Source organism: Panthera uncia, chromosome F2 (assembly GCF_023721935.1).
Source record: "Panthera uncia isolate 11264 chromosome F2, Puncia_PCG_1.0, whole genome shotgun sequence".
Lineage (NCBI taxonomy): Eukaryota > Metazoa > Chordata > Mammalia > Carnivora > Felidae > Panthera > Panthera uncia.
Window position 1 is genome coordinate 35,468,052 of NC_064812.1, and position 22,234 is coordinate 35,490,285.

The window sequence follows — 22,234 nt, forward strand, 5'->3', positions numbered from 1 at the left end:
CTCTGGATGTTCATGCAGGTTTTCTTGGGTATCAGTACTTTGTTCCATTTTAGTACGGAATAGTATTCCCAGGTGTGGATACGCTAAAATTTACCACTCGCCCATTGAAAGCATCAAATTAGTGGTCATCACAAAGCTAGAAGCTTTCACGTACAAGCTGTTGTGTTAACATAAGTCTTCATTTCTCTGAAATAACAGGAGCACAATTGCTGAGTCATATGGTGGTTGCATGTATAATACTTTTGAAAAACTGCCAAACTATTCACCATAGTGGCTGTATCATTTTACAATCCCACCAGCAATGTATACGTGATTCAGTTTCTCTGTATCCTTGCCAACATTCAATATGGTCGCAATTTTTTATTTTTGTCATTTTGATAGATGTCTAGTGATATCTCATTATGGTTTTTTTTAACTTGCATTTCCCTAATGGTTAATAATGTTAGAAAATCTTTTCATGTGTTTGTTTGTCATCTGTATATATTCTTTGGGGGAAATATCTCTCTTTTGCTGATTTTCTAGTTGGATTGTTTGTCTTACTGTTGAATTTTACTGTTAAAAATCTTCTGTTGTGCATTTAGAGTTAATATGACTTTATGGGGTGCCTGGGTGGTTCCGTCAGTTGAGTGTCCAACTTTGGCTCAGGTCATGATCTCGCGGTTCACAGGTTTGAGCCCTGCATTGGACTCTGTGCTGGCAGCTCAGAGCCTAGAGCCTGCTTCAAATTTTTTGTGTGTGTCTCTCTCTCTGCCCCTCCCCTGTCCACACTCTGTCTCTCTCTCTCTTTCTCTCTGAAAAATAAATAAAAACATTTAAAAAATTTAGACTTAATATGACTTTACAGTCTTACTGCTTTTAAGATTTTGTCTTTGTCTTTAGTGTTCAGCAGGTTGGTCATGATGTGTCTATGTGTGATTTTCTTTGTAGTTATCCTGTTTGGGATATAAAGGGCTTCTTAAATCTGTTGTTTTATAAATTTTAGAAATTTCTCAGCCCCTTCTCTTCAAATATTGCTTTTGTCCTGTCTCTCTCTCCTCTCCCAAATACACACATTAGCCTTTCATCATGTCCCGAATGTCTCTTAAACATTGATTCTGTATTTTCCATTCTTCTTTTCTTCTTATACTTCACTCTAGATATTGTCTGCTAATCTACCTTTCATTTCACTCTTTTTCTCTTTGGTATATCTTCTCTATTCTTTTTTGTTTTTAATGTTTTATTTATTTATTTTGAAGAAGAGAGAGAGAACATGCGCAAGTCGGGGAGGGGCAGAGAGAGGAGAGAGAGCATCCCAAGCAGCCTCCGTGCTCAGTGCAGAGCCAGAGTCAGGGCTCAATCCCACTTGACCTCAGCATCATGACCTGAACCAAAATCAAGAGTCGGACTCTTAACCAACTGAGCCACCTAGGCTCCCATTTCTTCTCTACTCTTGAACTAATCTGTTGTGTTCTTAGTTTCAGTTATTGGATTTTTTAGTTCTTAAATTTCAATAGTTCTTTTTTCATAGATTTAATTTTTTACAGGTGGAATGATCCGTCTTGCCATTTATTTTCTTGAAAATATTACTTACAGTTATTTTTATCTTATTTTTTATTTTTTTAAGAGATAGAGAGCAGGGGGAAGGGGCAGAGGAAGAGAGAGAGAGAACCCGAAGCAGGCTCCACATTGGGCATGGAGCCTGATGCAGGGCTTGATCCCATGACTGTGAGATCATGACCTGAGCCCAAATCAAGAGTCAGAGGCTTAACCAACTGAGCCACCCAGGCACCCCTACTTACAGTTAATTTTAAGTCCCTGTCTGATAACTACAAAAGGTGACTCACCAGTGGATCTCTCTCTATTTTGTCCTCTTGGATTTAGACCTATCTCTTGGCATGATTAATAGTTTTGCATCGAATTGGAATTGGTGTATGAAAAATTGTATGATGTCATTTTTCTTTAGAGAGGGTTAATTTTTTCTAGAAGATAGTTAGAATATAGACAAATTACCTTGATCCAACTAGGCACTGTAATAAATCTAGAATGGATCCTGGGTTTTCTGAGGATGCATCTATTCCCTGTTTTCCATGATTTCTGTGGCATTGCCTTTGAGTTGTGAGACCTGAAAACTTAAGGTGTTTACCAGCTCCAACTCCTTGGAGGATCCTGAACTCCAATTTTTGTTTCCCTAGGACTACAAGACTGCTAACCTCTCCCTTCACGTTCTTACGCTCTTTGCTGCATTTTTTGCTTTACTTCTTGTTCTAGTGCCTAACATCATTTAGGAATTGGCAAACACTTCAAGAGGAAAACAGTTCAGAAGCTTAGTATCACTTCTTTATGATACCTTTTTCTTTTTAAGCCAGGACTCAATCCCCCAATTCCTGGGTGCTTTTGAACATTTGTACTCTAATTTTTATCTCTCTAGTCTCTGAGAATGCCAGAAGCCCCACACCACATATCAAATAACTTGAGGAGAAAAGCAGCAGGTAGAGAATGTTGGGCTTATATCAATATATTTTCCTTTTATCTGAGATCTTGGAACTTACAGATTTTTCTGCCTTTACTACTCATTGATGTCTTCCAACCACTTTTTTAAAAATCCAGCTCTTACTATTATCTCAGTGAGAGTATTGGTTTGAACACACGAAACTCCACCATGGTGGGCAACAGAAGTTGCCCAAGCCCGTGCAATCCAAATAGTTGCTTCAGTGAAAACTCTAATAACCTGGGCACCGTTTTATTCAGGATATTTTCACTACTTTACTTTGCCCGTTCTCTTTGATTCAAATCTTCGTGATTCGATTTTTCTTGCCATATCACTCCTTAGGCCAAAGCTAGGTTCCCAGATGCAGAAAAAAATAAGTTGGCCTTCTCTCCCTCATAAGAAATTAAAAATAGAGAACAATCCTCAAGTATAAAATGAACATAAGAAATAATTCAATTCTTTCTAAAAATGCATCACATGGAAATTATTTCCCAGAATTGATGAAGCCAGGCTTCCTGAGTGTAGATTCTGGCTCTGCCATGCATTAGGTAGGCCAATTACTTGACATCTCTATGCTTAAGGTTCACCAGCTGTGAAATCTGGAAAAGAATCGTACCTGCCTTATAGGATTATTATAGTAAATAATTTAATATCTTGACAGCACTTAGAACAATGCTTTACATGTATTCAGTGCTCAATTAATGTAAGTTAATATAAAAGATTATCCAGGGGCGCCTGGGTGGCTTGTCAGTTAGGCGTCAGACTTCGGCTCAGGTCATGATCTCACCGTTTGTGGGTTTGAGCCCTGCATCGGGCTCTGTGCTGACAGCTCGGAGCCTGGAGCCTGCTTCGGATTCTGTGTCTCCCTCTCTCTCTGCCCCTCCCCCACTCACACTCTGTCTCTCACTCTCAAAAAATAAATTAAAACATTAAAAAAAATTTTTTTAAATAAAAAAAGATTATCCAACATCAACAGCAATAGCCATAAAGTACATCGGCATATAACTTATTTCATGATTTAGTAGAGATAAGTTTGATTTACTTGGTAAATTTATTTGAACCCTTTCTTTGTTAGAAAATTTTGTGATAAGTCTACATTTTAATATTTATTTTTCCTTCCGTTGCCTTTTTTGGGGTTGAGGGGTTATTCTCTTCTCTGTTAGTGAGAATAAAAAGGAGCCATTTTTTTTTTCTATTGCTCAGCAGTAATTTCCCAATAGGAGAGTCACTCAACATTTTTTGAGCTCTCATCATGTTCTGTGCCCTGTGCTAAACACGGAGTTGAGGAGATGAATACGAGTCTCCTTTCCCCAAAAGTCTTTGTAGACTTACTAGAGTCAGAAAGATAAACCAGAAGTGACATACACATTAAGCCATCTACCCTATGGCTGGGAGTCAGACTTTTAGAAAACATTAACTTTATAACCTTCACAACAACCTTAGGATGTAGGCACTGAGGATCGGAGGACTTAAATAACTTGCCCAGATGAGATTTGAACCCAGTGTCTCCAAAAATACGTCCATGGCCTTCCCACTAATGTTAAGATGGGGAGATAGGAACATTTTTACCTAGAAAGGCTGATTCTAGTTGTCTGTTCATGACCCAAAGGACCTGTTAGTTCAGGTGTGTGAACCCAAGTCAGACTCCCTGTTGGGTATTTATCAGTTATTTCTGGCAAAGTGGTCAGACTAATAATAGACAGCCTTGGCATTCATACAGCAAGTGAAAACTGTGGTGCAGAACTGTTTTTGAGTGGATATTTTTAAATTCAGTGAATCATGTTCACCTTAAAAAAATGTGTTGTCATTTAAAAACTAAACGACATACTCTCTCAGTGTGATGGGCTGTGATTGGAAAAACCCACATCTGTATGTCCCATGATATTTTCAACTACATTTGGATTAATTAGCCAAATTGGTAGAAACCTGAGCACCAGTGAGATCAGTCACCATGATTCCAACCCTGCAGGTGACTGGAAGCTTCTTCAGCTGTAAGAAGAATCTCTTAATCCTAGGTAGTTTGCGAAGGGAAAATGAGTGATAGCATTTTGAAAGTACGCAAGAGAAAGCATGCATCCACTTTTCTTTTTGAAGGTCAGTCCACTGATTATTTTGACTTATAATGAGTTTAAGCCCAAGTCAGTATAAAGTGTCCTTAGTCTAAAAAATGATGGAAAATTCAAAATGAAAAGATGTCCGTGTTTGCTGAATTTCAGGTTAAAGCCCTGGGTTTTAGGAATTTTCATTACCAAGAACTTCTTGTTTCAGAGGACATCACCTATTGGCAGAGCTTGGTACTGCAGTTTTACTCAGATGCTGAAGCTACAGAAAGAGCTGATCGATAAGTCAGCCATGGATCCAGAGTCAGGGAGATGTTACGGCAGGCAGCTCAGAGGACATGTGAAGTCTACAAAGACATACTTTCTCTCCTCTCTTCCCATTCTGCTCATTACTAGGATGTGCATTTCTGAACAGAAACCCAGAACCATAACTGTAACAAACTGCAAAATTGTGAATTGTGGCTGAAATCTGCCCCTGCTGAGACATCTCGACCTATTTCAGATGGACATTGGGCTCAAAAAGCTCATTGTTCTTGTGCAAACAGGTAAATTCTCATCTGTCATAACTCTGAAATCGTAGCACTGCAGCTTGATTTTACTTTTGCGTTGCTATAGCTAATAGCATCAGGAAAATAACTTTTCAAATACAAATATGTCTTTTCTCCCAGCTGGGGCTGGGACAGAAGTAAAAGAAGAAGAAGAAGGAATAGAAGGATTTTACAGCCACAGTTTGGACATTAGTCTTATTGTTCAACAAGAAGCAATTTCTGACTCTGAAGAAATTTCATTCTTTTAGAGTGACACAAATGTAATCTGCTCAGCTGGTTTAGCTTCCGTTTATATTTTGTAGCACCTCAGAGCTATACCCCCACTCCCATCCTGGCCTTTTTTTTTTTTTTAAGAACCAGAGTAGAAATCCTGATAACACTAGCATGGAAAGGTCCTTCGGGTTTTGCAAGCAATCTCTTTTCCCCTACCTTTTAACTCTTTTCCCTTTGAATGAGTATACATTTTCTGCGTGTATTTTTCAGGGTCCTTCCTGTGGGCCTCATTCCATTTTGTTTAATTGGTTTCCTGTTAATTGAGAAGGAGAATGAACTAGGAAATAAGCACGTGTGCTGAATTAGAAGTACGCGGGGTTGTCCTAAAGGAAATAAAGCTGAAGTTAGAAAACGTGCAGGACTGTTCTTTATTCTGCGACTGTAGGCTTTCACTGCACTTGGCGTTCATGGGGCATTCACTCATTTACTCCACACTGAGTCCCAGAGGGGCTCAGATGATAGCCTTTAGGAGGAAAGCACTTAGGAGGAGAGGATTTGGCACCTGTATGGTGGCCTCAAAGCAAAGGTCTAAAAGTGTTTTCGATGTACTCACAAGGCCGTTTTAAAGTGGTGCTGTTTTGAAACTTTGGTCATCATTGTTGCATAGACATTTTACATTGCCGGACTTTGGAATTCATCAGCCGTTTTCCCCCATGCCACTTGCTGTCGGGGTCCTTGGATTCTCTCATCTGACTCTGGGCCGCTACCCCATGTTTCTTGTTCTTCTTTCCATCACTAACATGGTCTCAGTACATCGACGTGGATTCTTAGGGAGTTTTTAAGATCTGTTTTCTTCCAATTCCCCTTGAGTTTCTGTTTGTATCCGTTTGCTTACAAATAGATTTAATTAGCTCAGAAAACTAACCGCCCCCCTCCAGAATTTTTCAGTTTCTTTCCTTCTGTTCTATAAAGAGAGATGCACGCTTTGTGCTGGTGATAACGAGACCAGTGGGAACTTCGGAGTGGCATGCATTTTCCTGCGAGGAAGTGTCAGAAAACAGACATAAAAGTCTTAAAGAGGAAAGTTGTAGGCAAGCTTGAGTCACAACTTCAGGGGCCGAGGTTGTCCGGGAGCTGTCCGTGATGACTGTGGTGTGCGTGAGTATGTGTGTGTGTGTGTGTGTGTGTGTGTGTGTACACACGTTGTACACACACACATGCACCCCACAGTGACAGATGACCTATTGAAATAATTTCAGAGCTGTTCTGTGGTTGCTACGACAACCAATGCTCTCTTGGCTTTCATCTGGCCATGTGACAGGGACTTTGACGTCAGCTGGAGGCAGAGTCTGTGGCTGAGTCCACACAGTCAAAGGCCTGTGAGAATCTGGTGGATGCTGGCTGCTGCTGCCACCGCTGCTGCTCTCCACGCCGCACCGCTGCTTTCCAGGGGCTGCAGAGCATGGACTGTTAAATCTTGCACTTCTTTTGTGTGAGGTAATTCGTCTGCTTTATATACAGTACTTGGATGGTTTATAGCTTATTGTGGTTTTCCCGTCTCTTTTACCTCCTACAAGTTTGTCTTCATGAGCAATTATTGTTGTACCAGGGGGAAAAAAAATGTGAAGCGGCTTCTAGTTGCTAATTTTGTGTAGAGTCTCCGGAATTTGGTTAAATTTGGATTAACGTTCTCCGAAGTGAGTTAAAATATAATAGCCTTTCTTGCTCAACACTTGCTAGCATGACATTATTCAGAGATACGGATTTTGCAGCTGAGCCAAATATTCCCGTTGAATTCCAGGAATCCTCCCTTCAGCATTGTTTTGGGTTTAAAGACTCCAGCATAGCCTTGCAATATGTTGCTGGCTGCTTTTTTTTTTTTTTTTAAACAATTGTTCCTCATTCTAAATCAGCCTGGAATAGTTTGGAATTTGGTTTCTATCTTGTTTGCAGCATGCATAATTAGCAACAATAGGCACAGCGGGGAAAGAACATTATACTTTGAAACAAAAGTTGGGACTTTTCTTGTAAATAGGGTATTCTGAAAATACCAGAGAAACTGTCAACAGCTTCCTGTTTAGAGAAAAATAATCTGGAATATGCCAAGGAAGTTGGGGTGGAACCTCTTACGCCTGTGTGCATGCAGTTGCTTCTTGGTTGTTAGAGCAAAGTGTACATTTTCAGTATCTTCCTCTGAAAATTCAGCTGTGTGGAGAGTGGCATTGGATGCTCTTCACTAAGGAAGGAGTCATGTAAGCTGTTCTTACATTTAAGAATTGAAATATTACCCATAGAAGAAAATAATAGCCCTAAAACTAAATTATCATTGGTAGGGGTCACTTTAATGCAAATACAGATATAAACAGTCACTAAAATTTTGCTCCAGGTCTTGAATGAATAATTTGATAACTGATTAATAAGGCCTCTTATCTCCTTATTCCTGTCACAGTATACAGTGCAAATTGTTTTATGTGCATTGTTGTAGTTCATTTTCTTCCCAAGTTTAGTAATTTTGGGTTTTCTATCATTGCACACAGGTTGGATGGTTTTGCAGCTGATAATTCAAAAAAAAAAAAAAAAACAACCTCTGACATCGATTTAATCGAAGTCTACATTTATGATCAGGTTTCTAAATCTTACAAATTCAACAGGAGAAATAGGCAGATTTTAGAGCAGCACATGTAATATACCTACTATTTTGATGGATAGATAATAATGGTTTAACTATGTACATGAATAATATGTATCTTACGTGAATTATATCTCAATGCAATGCAAGAATATATTGTTCTTAATTAGTTTCAGAATTCTGTTTGCATTTATTTTACTCTTGGAGATGGAGATGAGGATTTTGAACCGTATTTCGCTTCAGTCCGTGATAAGTGAATAATTGTGTGTGCATCAATAATTTTTCAATAGCTTTCAATGACTGAAAATTCATTTAACTGACTGGCAGTTGGTAAGTTTCTCTTTGGCCAGAGTCCCCATGGAGGATTTTCCAAAAAGTCCAATATGCTTAAATCAAGACACATCTATTGAGGCATCATGTCACCATATGATTTATCTCATGATTATAATAACTCAGAGGCCACATTCTTAACACCCCTAGAAATATGTTAATTGATTTGCAACATTTCAAATGAGCATGAATAGGACTGGTAGCACTGTGACTTAATAGCAGTATCTTTGATGGAGTACTTTGATGGTTCCTTCTTTTATGAAAAATAAGGAATTATCATTACAGTTTAGATAGCAAAGATATAGCAAAGATTTTCCTAGTGCTCCCTCTGTGATGCTTTAAGTTAAAGTTATAAAATGATTGTGTTCAATGTCCTTATAAAATGCCCTGGATTTCAGCAGTGTGAAATATATGAGAACAAGTCAGTGTCGATGGCAATATGTCAGTGATCACATTTATCACCAGAAGAGAGCATCCTATCTGCCACGATTGCAGAGATGTTCTAAAATCTACAGGTTTTTTGTTCTTACGGCAAAATTTTTAAAAAATGACTTTCCTCACAATTGCCTATTTATAGCAATGAGACTGTGCTGATTTCAAGGTCAACTTTGTTTCAGCTTCACAAGATAGCAGCAAGGAATGATTTACTCTGAAGCCCGCTGTTGAATTATTAGATACTTGGTAGAGTTTCGGGGTTTTTAAAACCTTTTTGGTGTCATAGGCTTCTTTGGCAACCTAGCAGAGCCTCTAGACTTCTCAGAACGATGCTTTTAAATGCGTAAGATAAAGTGTGCAGTACCACAAAGGAAACCACTCTTATTGAAATACATTAACCAGATTTTTTTTAAATTGTGATATGTGCTTTATTAATAATCTATTATTAAATAATACAAACTAGCAGCAGGTATAAATACCATAATTTTGAAGTTGTGATGAGTGTAAAAGGTTATTTCAGAAAAATCCATACCGACTGTAATGTGATGTGAGAATATCCGTGATTTCTCTTGGCAACAAAATCACAGGTACTGTGTGGTTTGTAGCCTACATTTTAATTAAAAGAAATACTAAATTTCAGCTTGAGGCTGGTAAAACTAAAAGTGGAATATTTTTCCCATCCAAGTTCCTGGATCCCTTTGAATTCTATTCACCCCAGAGTTAAATGGCGTGTAAGCTTGTGATGCCAAAATGTCATAGAACTGCATCGGACAAAACCCACACCACCATTTCCACATTCAGTTCCACATCTGATTTTATTCTCTGAATGTGTGAATTTCACAGTGTTCTCTAATTTCTGCGTGAAAAGGGATGATATATCCAGACAGCTACCAAGCTATAACTTTCTTTTATTTTTCCTCCGTGAAATCTGTAAACATTCTTATGTTACACGGACTGAGGAACTCTTACCTCATCAGCTAGGGGTTAAGGGGAAGGACTCACTCAGTATTAATGCAAGTTATGCAAGTTAAAACCATGGACCATGGAAGTAAGACCTTAGCTATTTACAAAGCAACCTTTATCCACTCAAAGAAAATAAGCTGTACTTAGATGAACAATGTGGGATATTATATGAGATCATTAAAGAACTTATGTAACTTTTGGGGCGCCTGGGTGGCTCCATCAGTTAAGTGTCCGACTTCAACTCAGGTCATGATCTCGCGGTTCACAGGTTTGAGCCCCGCTTCGGGATCTGTTCTGACAGCTCAGAGCCTGGAGCCTGCTTCAGATTGTGTGTTTCCTTCTCTCTCTGCCCCTCCCCCACTCATGCTCTGTCTCTCTCTCAAAAATAAATAAACATTAAAAAAAAAAGAACTTATGTAACTTTTTAGTTTAATGTAAAGCACATAATTGGGTGAATTGGTAAGTTGCAACATTAGTTCGTTACACAGGGTAGAGCCTGCTGGCTTATCTACCAGAGGTCCCCAGGATGGACCATATTCAAAATGAAATGTGGAGTAAAGACACTTCCCAAGTAATTTAAACTCAGAATCTTATTTGACTTATTGGATATTTAAGAACAATCCAGAAGGTGTTAATGTCATTGTTTCGTGAGACTATGTAGACAACTGTCTCATTCTCATGTCACTCTGAATTTGTGGAAGATATTGCCCAAGTTTCTAGATAGCTTTGCAGTAGGTTGGCTGATGTCAGGTATCATTACCTTTCCAAGTCTGCCTTTCAATTGTCCAAAGCCACTCTTTCTATTACATCAGCACCCCCCACGTCAGCGTAAGAGAGTTGGAGCTATGACATTTTGTGCAAGCTGTTGTCTAAACTCAATCCAAATCCCTAACATTTGAAATGGAAGCTTAGCAATTTTTCTTCATGTGTTCTTGGGGGAATTATGAAAGAGGATTTTTTCTCAAATGTTTTTAATTCATTGGACAAGAAAAGAACACCTGCTTTGGGGACTTGGAGTCTCTGAGGCAACTTTGATAGAGAAACTTGGAAAAGGTCTAAAATCTCTGACTCCCGGCTATACTGTTTGCTTCTTTGATGGCAGGTGTTTGAAATTTTAAGTTCAGGAAGGAATGTGCCTTTACTTTTCATGAAATCATCTATTATTTAAGTGGTGCCCCATGGTGGGAATCCAACTAGAAATAGCAGTCCAAAATATAGTATTTTTTATTGTCTCCAGAAGTGATACCATAAAAGTTAGTGCTCATTAAGACTTTGATATAAAAATTATATGATAAATATTTAAATTCACTGGAGCCGTGTTCTCCAAACTAAAGGCAGTCTGTTCTTTTTATCTCTGCAGTGAACTTTAGTTTTTTTGGACATATTTCTATAAATGCCTTTAATTAAGAGACACAGAATCTCTTTAAAATTTAGTTTGCACCAATGTGCAGCAGTATACTCAGCTAACATTAAAGTTCTATATTTGATTTGCAGGAAAGAAATCTCTAATCTGAACGATATTCAGCTGCTACTTGTCCTAATGCAAGGATTGTTCACATTTTCTGAATTCTGTCCCAATGACTGCCAGAAACCCAAAGCTGCACATTTTTATGCAAGGATGAATTTTAAAGTATGATTCTAGATTTTCTTTACTTTTATGAATTTAAACCCTGTCCATTTAGAGGTACATGTTGAGAAATGTTATATTTCAGCTCAGCTCAGCTGACTCCCACAGATTCATACAACTAAAACCACAACCAATTTTGTGACAACCATATTTACAACATCCTTGGAGATAAAAAAAAAAATAGCATCCCACAAAAGTTAGCCCATCCTACGCATTCCCAGGCATCAAGTGCTACAGGAGGCAAAGGTTTATTAACTGGCTACTGCATCCACAGTATTATAGGAAGCAATGGGCTCCTCCCCAACACGGTCTTTAAATGATATATGCCACTGGCATAAAGAGCCCAAGTTACTTTATGGACTTCTGATTTTTGTTTGAGCTTTTATTCAAACATTCAGTCTTCTGTACATTCAAACAAGTTTCGGGCACCTACTGTGTGCCAGGCGTTAGACTAGACACCAGGGGTGCTATGGTAAACAAGACAAGCAAGGTCTCTACCATCATGGAACTTAGAGTCTACTTATACAGGGAACCTATGTATATCAACACCCAAGTTTCTTCCTAATGCTGGCCAGTATAGCCAAAATGAGAATTATCATTAAAAACAAACAAACAGAGGTGCCTGGGTGACTCAGTCAGTTAAGTGCCTGACTTCGCTCAGATCATGATCTGGAGCGGTTTGTGGGTTCGAGCCCTGCCTCGGGCTCTGTGCTGACAGCTCAGAGCCTGGAGCCTGTTTAGATTTTGTGTCTCCCTCTCTCTCTGCCCCTGCCCTGCTGGTGCTCTGTCTCTCAAAAAAAAAAAAAAAAAAAAAAACATTAAAAAATTTTTAAACAAATAAACAAGCAAACATCAAAACAAAAGAGACAAGCAAACAACTGGGAGCCATAAGATTTTACACCTGAGTTAAACTTAGAAGGAGCATTCTTCAGCTGGTGAACAGCCAACCTAATTTGTGAGCAGTCTGTTCATATCAGTGCCAAGGATTCCAAATCAGTACGCCCAGCCCTATTCTTGGTGGGCCAAAGGCTGTCTGTCTTCTAATTCAGAAGCAAAATGAGACTGGTAGGAAGTGACTTAAAGAATGATTTTCTTTTAGGCAAATATGCTGTCTTCTGCAAATAAAGGAGCCATTTTATTTTAAGGAATCCTTAAGTTACTGGTGCCCAAGTATAGTAGCCCCTTGAACAACTTGGAGGTTGGGAGGGCCACCATGCAGTTGAAAATCTACGTAGAACTTTTGACTCCCCGAAAATTTAACTACTAATGGGCTACCGTTGTCCAGAAGCCTTACTAATAACATCAACAGTCAATAACACATGTTTTGTGTTATATGTATTATATACTGTATTCTTACAATAAAGAAACCTAGAGAAAAAATGCTATTAAGAAAATCATAAGGAAGAGAAAATACAGTATTGTATTTATCAGAAAAAAATCCACATATAACTGGACCCATGCACAATTCAAACCCCTGTCGTTCAAGGGTCAGCTGTATGTCTGTCTTTTCCCTGTACTAATCCAGTCAACGTAGGCTCACTGCTGTAATAAATAACCCTAAATCCCAGTGGCATAATACCATTCATGTTTTACTCAGCTGCAAATCAGATTTAGGAGAAAGGTTCTGCTCCATGCAGATATCCAGGAATTCGGACTTCTCCTATCTAGTTAAACTAATTTGGGGGAAATCCTGGCATCCACCACTTGCAGGTGTTACTTTGGGCAAATTACCTAAGTCACAGTTTGCTTACCCGGATAATATTAGTGCCTATCTTATTGGTTTGAAGTCAACTTATGTTGTGGCATAGTAAGGGACAGATATTAGGTACTCAATAATGTGAGCTGTTCTCTTTATTTTTTTTTTTAATTTTTTTAAACGTTTATTTATTTTTGAGACAGAGAGAGACAGAGCATGAACGGGGGAGGGTCACAGAGAGAGGGAGACACAGTATCTGAAGCAGGCTCCAGGCTCTGAGCTGTCAGCACAGAGCCCGACGCGGGGCTCAAACCCACGGACCGTGAGATCGTGACCTGAGCTGAAGTCGGACGCTTAACCGACCGAGCCACCCAGGCGCCCCATGTTCTCTTTAATTTTCTACCTCTGGTAATGCTGCTCCCACCACCATTTTCCCAGAAACCATGAAGTACCACTGCTGAAGTTTGGGCAGGTGTCTCCCTTAGGTGACAATAATAGCTAACATTTAGGGAGCTAGATAGGCTTTTAAACTCTTTTCAAGATAACTGTTTTTTCTTCACAGCATCCCAGTTTTATAAATGAGGAAACAGAGGTATGGAGAGCTTAAGCAAACTGCCTAGCATCACACAAGAGTATATAACAGAGTTCTAGGTATCTGGTCCTAGAGCCGTGGCTCTGAATTCTCTATGGTACATTATTGCCTTTCAAGGTGGAATATATTTTATTTTCCCTGTAATATGTTGTAGTAGATTGTACTCTCCAAAATTGGCCATTTAATTATGGCCCACATCACCTTCTAGAATCTTGCCACTCACCGTAAAAAGCTGGAATCCCTTGCCCTCCCCTTAAATGCACGTAGGCTTGTGATTGGTTCAGTTGGTTCAGGGAAACAGTGCTAGGTGACTTCCAAGGTTGGATCATAAAAAGCTACAATTGCTTTGTCTCTGGGCTATTCTTTGTTTCTCTCACATGTGACATTTGCTCTTGGAAATCAACCACTATGTTGTGAGGAAGCCTAGACCATATGGAGAGGCCATGTATAGGGGTTTCAGCCAACACCTCCAGCTTAGACCTCAATCAAGAGCCAGACATATGAGTGGCAAGCCTTCAGAGGATGCCAGGCCTTAGCCCTTAGGTCTCCCCATCCCTCCTCCTGCCAAGTGGACCAGAGATGTGCTATTCCTGCAGAATGCCGTAAATTACACATTCATGAACAAAATAAAAATTACTGTTTTAAGTACATAAATTTTGGCATTATTTCTTAAGCAATCAGAGTACTTGGAGCATATAGGGTAATTAGCTTTGACTGAAATACCTGTAAAAGGGATTAAACTTTAGTACATATGGATTAAATAGGTTTTTGTGATTTAAGATAAGTACCTTACCTAATTAAAATAATTTCTGGAGGAAAGTATATTTCAGTTGCCAAATTACACCTGGGCATTAGGTACACATCTTGTTTGTAAATTCAAAACAGTGCCCTACACAGTAATGCTATTGCTCGTTCTAGAAGATTTGGGCTACACTGAGACTTGACTGTATGTCTTAGTAAAATCTCCCTCATTGCTTCTGCTGGCTGGGACCCTCTGTGCAGGAGAGTCCGTGTGGACAGCAGTACCTGTGCTGTTCTCCCTTGGTCACAGTTTAGTCCTCTTATCAGCTCTTGTCTCCCTTTCTCACACCTACTCTGTCTAATCTGCTGCCTAGTTTTCTATTGTTAGATCGCGCTGTCTTCTCGATACTCTCTTTTGGCTCATTTCCAATGCTTCTAAGCCTATTTTTCTGCTCTAATGGTTTGCATTAAAGCTAGGGAATTCCTCTTGGCCAGGTAACATTTAGCTCATTCAGCAAAGTTGTCTTACAAAGCTGCCAAAATGGCAACTGTCCCACTGGCTTGCGGCTCCATGTGTTGGTCAAACCCAGCACTTGGAATACTCAGAAATGTAGCCCTTATGTCCTCACTCAAAGAGGCATCTCTGTCTCTTCTGCTGCAGAGAAGTCAATACCCCTGATTCTCTTCTTATTTAGTTAAATGTCACCCTATCCAGATGGACTTCCCACCTTCCCTTTAGAAGGTTAATTGGTTTTTTCACTCATTCTTGTGTTTATTCAACATTGATTAACTCCATGTAGTGGACCCTGTTGTTGAAGGCTTATGAAAAGATTTTTTGTGTCCAAGTACTGGTATGGTTCCTCCAGTTGTCTCTCACTTGCTTACCATTGACACCAGGCACCTGTGGTCCAGTGACCCAGACGTTTCAAAAATCAGCATGTGTCCCACTTTGTTCCAGATGTTCCAACGAAGTAGGATACTACACTCATAATACAGGACCAGGACCAACCAACCTTAATAACTCTACAGGTTATAGTCTAAATGGGAAGGCTGGACAGCATATGCATCTGAGACTGAAGAGCTATGTCTCAGTTACAACCTCTCATAGTGCCTAGTGTAGTGCTCAACACATTGTATCTACTCATTAAATCTCTTGGTAAGTGATTAATGAATAGGTTAACTCTAGAAGGATATGTGTCATTGAGATGACTTCAGAGAGGAAGGAAGCCTTGAACTGGTCTTGAAGGAGGGAGAATATTTGGCATGACCAACAGAAGTGAGGGGACTGTCCATGAGTAAAAAACATCATGGGTACCTTCTGGTAACAGAAACTGACCCTCACCCATCTGGGTTTGAGAAAAAAGTTGGGAAAAGGAAAAAACATACAATACATAAGGTGGGTCTGTGAGAATCTAGAATTTATCAATTGAAGATAAGCTAGATTTGATCAGATAGACAGCAGGAAGCTTGTGAAAGTTGGGGAGCAGGTAAGTAATGTATGTGTTAAATGGTGTTGTAATATTTATTAACCCTGTTTACTTTTGCTCTACCCAAGTTATTTTATTTAAAAAATTTTTTTTAACGTTTATTTATTTTTGAGACAGAGAGAGACAGAGCATGAACAGGGGAGGGTCAGAGAGAGAGGGAGACACAGAATCTGAAACAGGCTCCAGGCTCTGAGCAGTCAGCACAGAGCCCGACGTGGGACTCGAACTCATGGACAGTGAGATCGTGACCTGAGCTGAAGTCGGACGCTTAACCGACTGAGCCACCCAGGCGCCCCTACCCAAGTTATTTTAAAGTCCCAAATATGTGTTGTTTCCTGTTTCTCTATTTTTCTCATAGGAAAGTTCTAACTTTTTAAGTTAAAAAAATGGGAATTATCTTTTGCTATCAGTGATGTGTGAGTGGCCCTTTTAACTTTAGCTGGGTGATATCTGTAGGGAGAGCTATGCAACTTCATAGTTTTAAAACTATAATCTGTTTTTAGCAAAGTCATATTCACGTAAACCCCAAACCAGTTGAAAAAGTGAAGCCTTTATAACATTTTCCATAGAATTATACTGTGGTGACCATTGATATTTATAATAAAACCCCTGCGACATTGCTCCATTATCCTGGTAAGTCTTCTGATTGAGTCATCACTGAAAGACTAAATTATATTCAGTGAAATTTTAGTTGCAACTGTATTTCATCATATCTGAGTCTTTGAAAACTGGCCATCAATATATGTGTTTGGCAACTATCAGAATGTTCTCAATCAGAATGTCCCATTCTCAGGAAAAATATTGTAAATTATACATGCAGATGTGATTATGATACATATTTTTTGTGTATATATATTATATATAAATAAGTAAGTACTGTCCCTAATGTCCAGTGCCTCCCAGGAATTGACTCTGTCATATAATTGTCAAGGCTCCAAAGACATAAGGATTTTGAAGCAGTGGAGGACAGAGAGTGGGTTATCTCCACCTCTGAAAGAGAGTAAAGGCTGTGCTTTATGCTTACAGAACGTGACTCACCACTGCTGCTGGCAATTGTGCACGTTTGGAAATCGATGCTGTTTACTGGGCCCATTGTGTGCATTGACACTTCTTGCTACCCACTGACTCTTTATCAGTGAATGGCCACCGAACGCTTGGTGATCCCTGAGCTCTCTCTTCCAAGGCCGGTTGCTGAGGGCAGTTAACTCAAACCATTCACTCTCTGGGGGATTTCTTTACAGAGACACTGAGCAGAAATTTAACTGCAAGTTATAGTTTTCATGAAATTATTTTCTGGCATCTCCAGAAGATGTTTTCACAAAAATAGAAGCTATTTAAGAAAGATGCAACCTCTGGTCTAAATTCCATTTTGTAAAAGTAACTATCATTAAAATCTGATATGCTCACCTCCAAAACTGTTGGGCAACTTCCAACCAATCCGTTGCTCTTTGAAAAAGGACTGACTTCCTCCTCCGGCCCTCAAAACAGCCTAGGGGTTAATACCAAGATTGACCAAGATCTTTGTCAACATCCTTGCCAGGAGGATTACTTTGTTAAAATCACGAAGTGTCTTATAAAAGGCACAAAACTTAGTCTTGCTACAGGTTGACAAAAAGGTAACTAATATTGAGATACTGTTAAAAAAAAAAAAAAGGAAAGGTCTCACTGAATCACATTAAATCATGTCTGGATTTAAGAAGAGGGGCTTTTTTATCGTGATAAAATGCATAATATAAAATTAACCTAAAAAATTTTAACAGTTTTAAGTGTATAATTCAGTGGCATTAAGCATATTCGTGGCAACCATTACTGCCATACTTCTCCAGAATTTTCTCATCTTCCCAAATTGAAATCCCATTCCCATTAAACACTAACTCCCTGTTTTCCCCTCGTCCCAGGCCCTGGTAATCACCATTTTACTTTCTTTAAATAGGGACATTGTAAGGAAGTTTAAAATAAACCTATAATTTCTCTTTCTCTTGTATACACTCTTCAATTAGTAAAATCCCTGTTAAAAGTCCCCAGATAACTGGAAGTTTCTTGGATTGACAAGTGGGCAAAGGTTTGTTTTTTTGTTTTTGTTTTTTGAATGTTTATTTATTTTTGAGAGAGATGGAGTGTGAGTGGGGGAGGGGCAGAGAGAAAGGGCGACAGAACTTGAAGCAGGCTCCAGGCGCTCAGCTGTCAGCACAGCTGACACGGGGCTCGAAATCAAGAACCCTAAGATCATGACCCAAACCAAAGTCGGATGCTCAACCAACTGAGCCACCCAGGCGTCCCTTACAAGTGGGCAAAGTTTATGCAGAGTTCCAAGACATAGAGATTTCAGACACACAATGGAGATGATGGATTGAAACATGTTTTCCAAACCACCTACTTAAATACTCATCAGTATAATTTTTACATAATTATATATATATAATACATATTTATAATTATGTAAAAATATAAATTTTATATATATATATAATGCTCATATAATTGCTTGTCAAAAAGTAAGGCATTGAACCTGAGAGTTTCTGGTCCCAGTGATATACTCAAATAGTCTTATATTAGCCTTCTATTAATGCTCCCTTTAAATAATGTAAGTATGTAACAGTACATGTTTATGATAGAACATTTGAATAATACAGAAGAATATAAAGAAGAAGATAAACCGCACTTTAAAATTCCACTGCCTAAAACAACCACAATTAATATTTTCAAATTAAAAAGCATTATAATTCATTTTACTTTAACAGAAGAAAAAGAGCTCTGAAATGAGAATTTGAACTTAAGGTAATAATTTCTTTAAAGCAGGAATTATTGGATTCTAATGAAATTGAATTGCCAATTAAAAATTGCAAATCAACCAAATACAGTGAGTTTGGGGAATTGGCATATCTTAAAAACTAATTGTTTCTCATTGTATAGGTTTATATTTTAAGTTAGTGGATCTTAGTTAACTGTCTCAGGAAGATCAGAAAAGACCACAGATAATCAAACAAAAATACCTTTGGGGAAATAAAAGGTTTATAACCAGAACTTGAAACTTAATTCTACCTTTAGGAATATTCTCCTGGGGCGGGGGGAACTAGATAAAAAGCATAATCTGTAAGAAACACAGTCCATGAAGTTACAAATCCTTTCCAAAAGGGAAAATAAATCATACAAAAAGGAAGCAGTTATTTTACCACTGAACTAGAACTCAGAGATTTTAGAAGAACTTACTGTATTTATTGATCCTCTCCCCAGACCACAGAGGCTTAACTTTATGTGCTTCAGACATCAGTGCTTTTTTTATATTTCATTGTTTGAATAAAAATTATGCTTTAGTTTGCTTCATATTTAGATCATGATTGCTTTTTATGTATATTTATCTTTCTGGCCTTTCTAATTATCTTTCTTTTCTCTGGTTGACCTGAAGAGACTTAAATCTTAAGTACCTCTGTGTCCTGTCATAGTTGACTTTTTGAGTCTTAAGTATCCAGTTGGTCATGGGGTGCTTGGGTGGCTCAGTGGGTTAAGCGGTAGACTCTTGATTTCAGCTCAGGTCATGATCTCAAGGTTTGTGAGATCAAGCCCCACGTTGGGCTCTGCACTGACATTACGGAGCCTGCTTGGCATTCTCTCTCTCCTTCTCTCTCTCTCTGCCACTCCCCTATTCATGCATAGACTCTCTTTCACCTCTCTCTCTTTCTCTCTCTCTCTCTCCGTTTCTCTCAACTAGTGAATAAACATTTTAAAAAAATACCCAGTTTATCATACAAACTTTTGTTTGTTGAAGATGTTCTTCACTATCCTGTTTTCTAATTCAGACCAAATAGGCTGTTCCACTAGGATATCTTTCCATCAGAACTGAATTATTTCCATTGTTTCTGGGTATTCCTACGTCTTGGATTCATTTTCAATTTTTCTAGAGTATATTTTTGAGTTGTTTCATCAACATGGCTAACTCCTTATAGATTGCATTTTGCCCTTATAATTGAAAAATAGATTCAAAACAATTTTCCATCACAATATTTTGGGCTTTGTTCCATTGTCTTCCAGCAAACCTAAAAGAAGATGCAAAGTCTGCTGCCATTCTCTTTACGGGTAACTTTTTTTACTCCCTCACTGAGCTTTCAGGATTTTCTCTTTGTATCTGGAGATCATAAATTTCACCAGGAAGTGTCCAGGTATGTCTTTTTTTCCATTATTCCACTTTAGGCTGTCTTAATCTGAACATTCAAGGTTTATTCAGTTCAGGAAAATATCCTGTTATTTCTTTGAAATACTCACTTTCTCTGTCATCTGTGTTTTCTCTTCCAACAGCTTTTATTGTTGGAGGGGTATTATGGCTTTTAGCCCCATGCAATACTAGATCTTTCAGGTCTTGGATCTCTCTCCTCTCTGTTCTTAAATTGTCTCTCATATTTTCTCTCTCTTTTTTCTTTTATGTACATTCCTAGACTTTCCTTAAATTTGTCTTCCAGGTCTCATATTTATTTTTGCGTCATATCATTCAGAAAGGCTGAATTCAGCCTTTCTACTCAGGTCTTTTTAAAATCTTTAATTTTTACAAAAAATTTTGTTTGTGTTTTTTAATGGCTCCTTTTTCAAAGCAGCATCCTCTTGTTTATGGATACAGTATTCTCCCAAATTTCCCTGAAAACAGTAATAACACTTTTTTTTTTTTTTTTTTTAAGTTCTCTTCTATGTCCTGATTGAACTCTGTTTCCTTTGGCATCACTTGTTCTGTTGTTCTTCTGGATCCTTCTCTTTCATGTTCTTGGTTTTTCTTAAATAACTCTTGGCTTTTTACTGGCCCAATCATATTTATAAACTAAATACTGGGTTGACTAGTAGAGGTGGTTGATGGGACTTCCTTAGCAGTTATACAGGAATGTTTTTGTACCATGCTTCTCATGCAGGGCAAGGCAGGCAGGCAGGCAGGCTTATGGCAGGCACATTTGAGAATAAGAAGCAGGTAGGCAGGCTTATGACTGCCCCAAATGCCCACACCAGGAAGACTATATTTTGAGGGATGAACTGCACAGGTGTATTGCCCTTTTGTGCAGAGTTTGGAGTGAGGTGCAAAAAGATGGAGAAAAAAGCTTCGGCAGAGTCCTTCTATTAATTATCCTGTATACTCCTTTCCCCTTTGATTCCAGACCTGATTTCTCTGGAGTCCTATTGGGAAGAACAGCTCTCACCTCTCTATCAGCTCTCTCTGAAACCTAATCTATGTGGTGGTTTTATTGGCTCAATCCAACCATGTCTGTTTGCTGTTTTCCGGAATTTTGGAAAAAAAAATTCTGTCTACAGATGGTAACCTTTTTTGATTTCCATCTTTGCTATAGATCATTCTTTTTCACACATATTTTCTGCCATTTCATCGGAACTTTTGGAGGTAGAATACAGAAACCTGTATGCGTACTCTGCCATCTGAGAGTGAGGTTGTATTAACATTCAGCATGGTTATTCCAGTGTGTTAGTGCATGGGACCAAGGCACAAGGCTTACTCTCCACGAGGCCATTTCTCTTTCTTTCATGACCCCAGACAGCACTCCCAACCCAGGTTGGACATGTGATCAAAATGGATCCTTTATCCAGAGAACAAAGTGAAAGAAGATGGATCACATGAGCTGATTCCATCATTGGACTCATAATACCTGCCTCCAACAGATCATCCTTCAGGACTCCACTCAAGCCCTGCCTTTTTTAGGAAGCCTTCCTGACTTCCCCAGTATTCTTGCATAATACAAACCCGTATTATAACACTAACCACACAATTCTACAACTTCCTATTTGTCTCTTCCATTAAACCTTAAGCTCCTTGAGGGTAAATGAGATGCTTTGTTTCATGTCTGTATCCTCAATGTACCCCACAGGGGCTGGCATGCATTAAGTGCCCAATACAGGTCAAATAACCAGGTAACTATATGAATGAACAAAGGAATGAGCAAGCTTGATACTGACTTTGGAAACAAGTGTGTTGTCTTTCTTTGCTGAAAACAAGACCACTGACCTCCTGATTGTCAGGAGAAGCTTAAGAAGGCTGTTTCAGGCAGAAGGAGCATTATGGAGAAAGCTTAAGGCAAACTGGGATATGGCTTTTTGGGGGAACTGGTGGAGGTTGTTCCCAAAGTGGCTGTAGATAAGTGGTTCATCCAGATACGATCCCTAATCTCTGCTGTGTCCTTTGTGCTGAGTGGCAATCTTATTACGAGGTTCTTCAATTTTTGCCAGTTCAGTGAATGAAGGTCTAATTAGAACTATTGTATAAATGCTGGCTCCTCAGTTCCTTAGGTGTTGATAAAGGATCCTTCCTGATTCTTTATAATCATGACCTAAAACCTGCACCAGTCTTCTTTGCAAGTTTACATTAAAGGATCTGCTTACACTCTTTTTAAGTATCATGAACTGTATTGTGCCCTCACTTCACAGGAACAGTGTGAAACCACAGACAGCTGACAATGGGGCTT

At 38.8% G+C, this 22,234-nt stretch overlaps 1 protein-coding gene across 3 annotated transcripts in view; it reads left to right on the top strand.

Annotated features, from left to right (window-relative positions):
• NCALD (neurocalcin delta) overlaps positions 1–22,234 on the top strand; it is a 394,286-nt gene that overhangs the window by 307,767 nt on the left and 64,285 nt on the right. The window contains exon 1 of one of the 3 annotated variants that reach the window (XM_049633561.1): positions 3,431–6,785. The exons of the other annotated variants lie outside the window; for them this stretch is intronic. The gene's annotated coding sequence lies outside the window, so the exon portion shown is untranslated. Of the gene's footprint in view, positions 1–3,430; positions 6,786–22,234 lie in introns of those variants that run through there. 3 annotated transcript variants of the gene reach the window in all.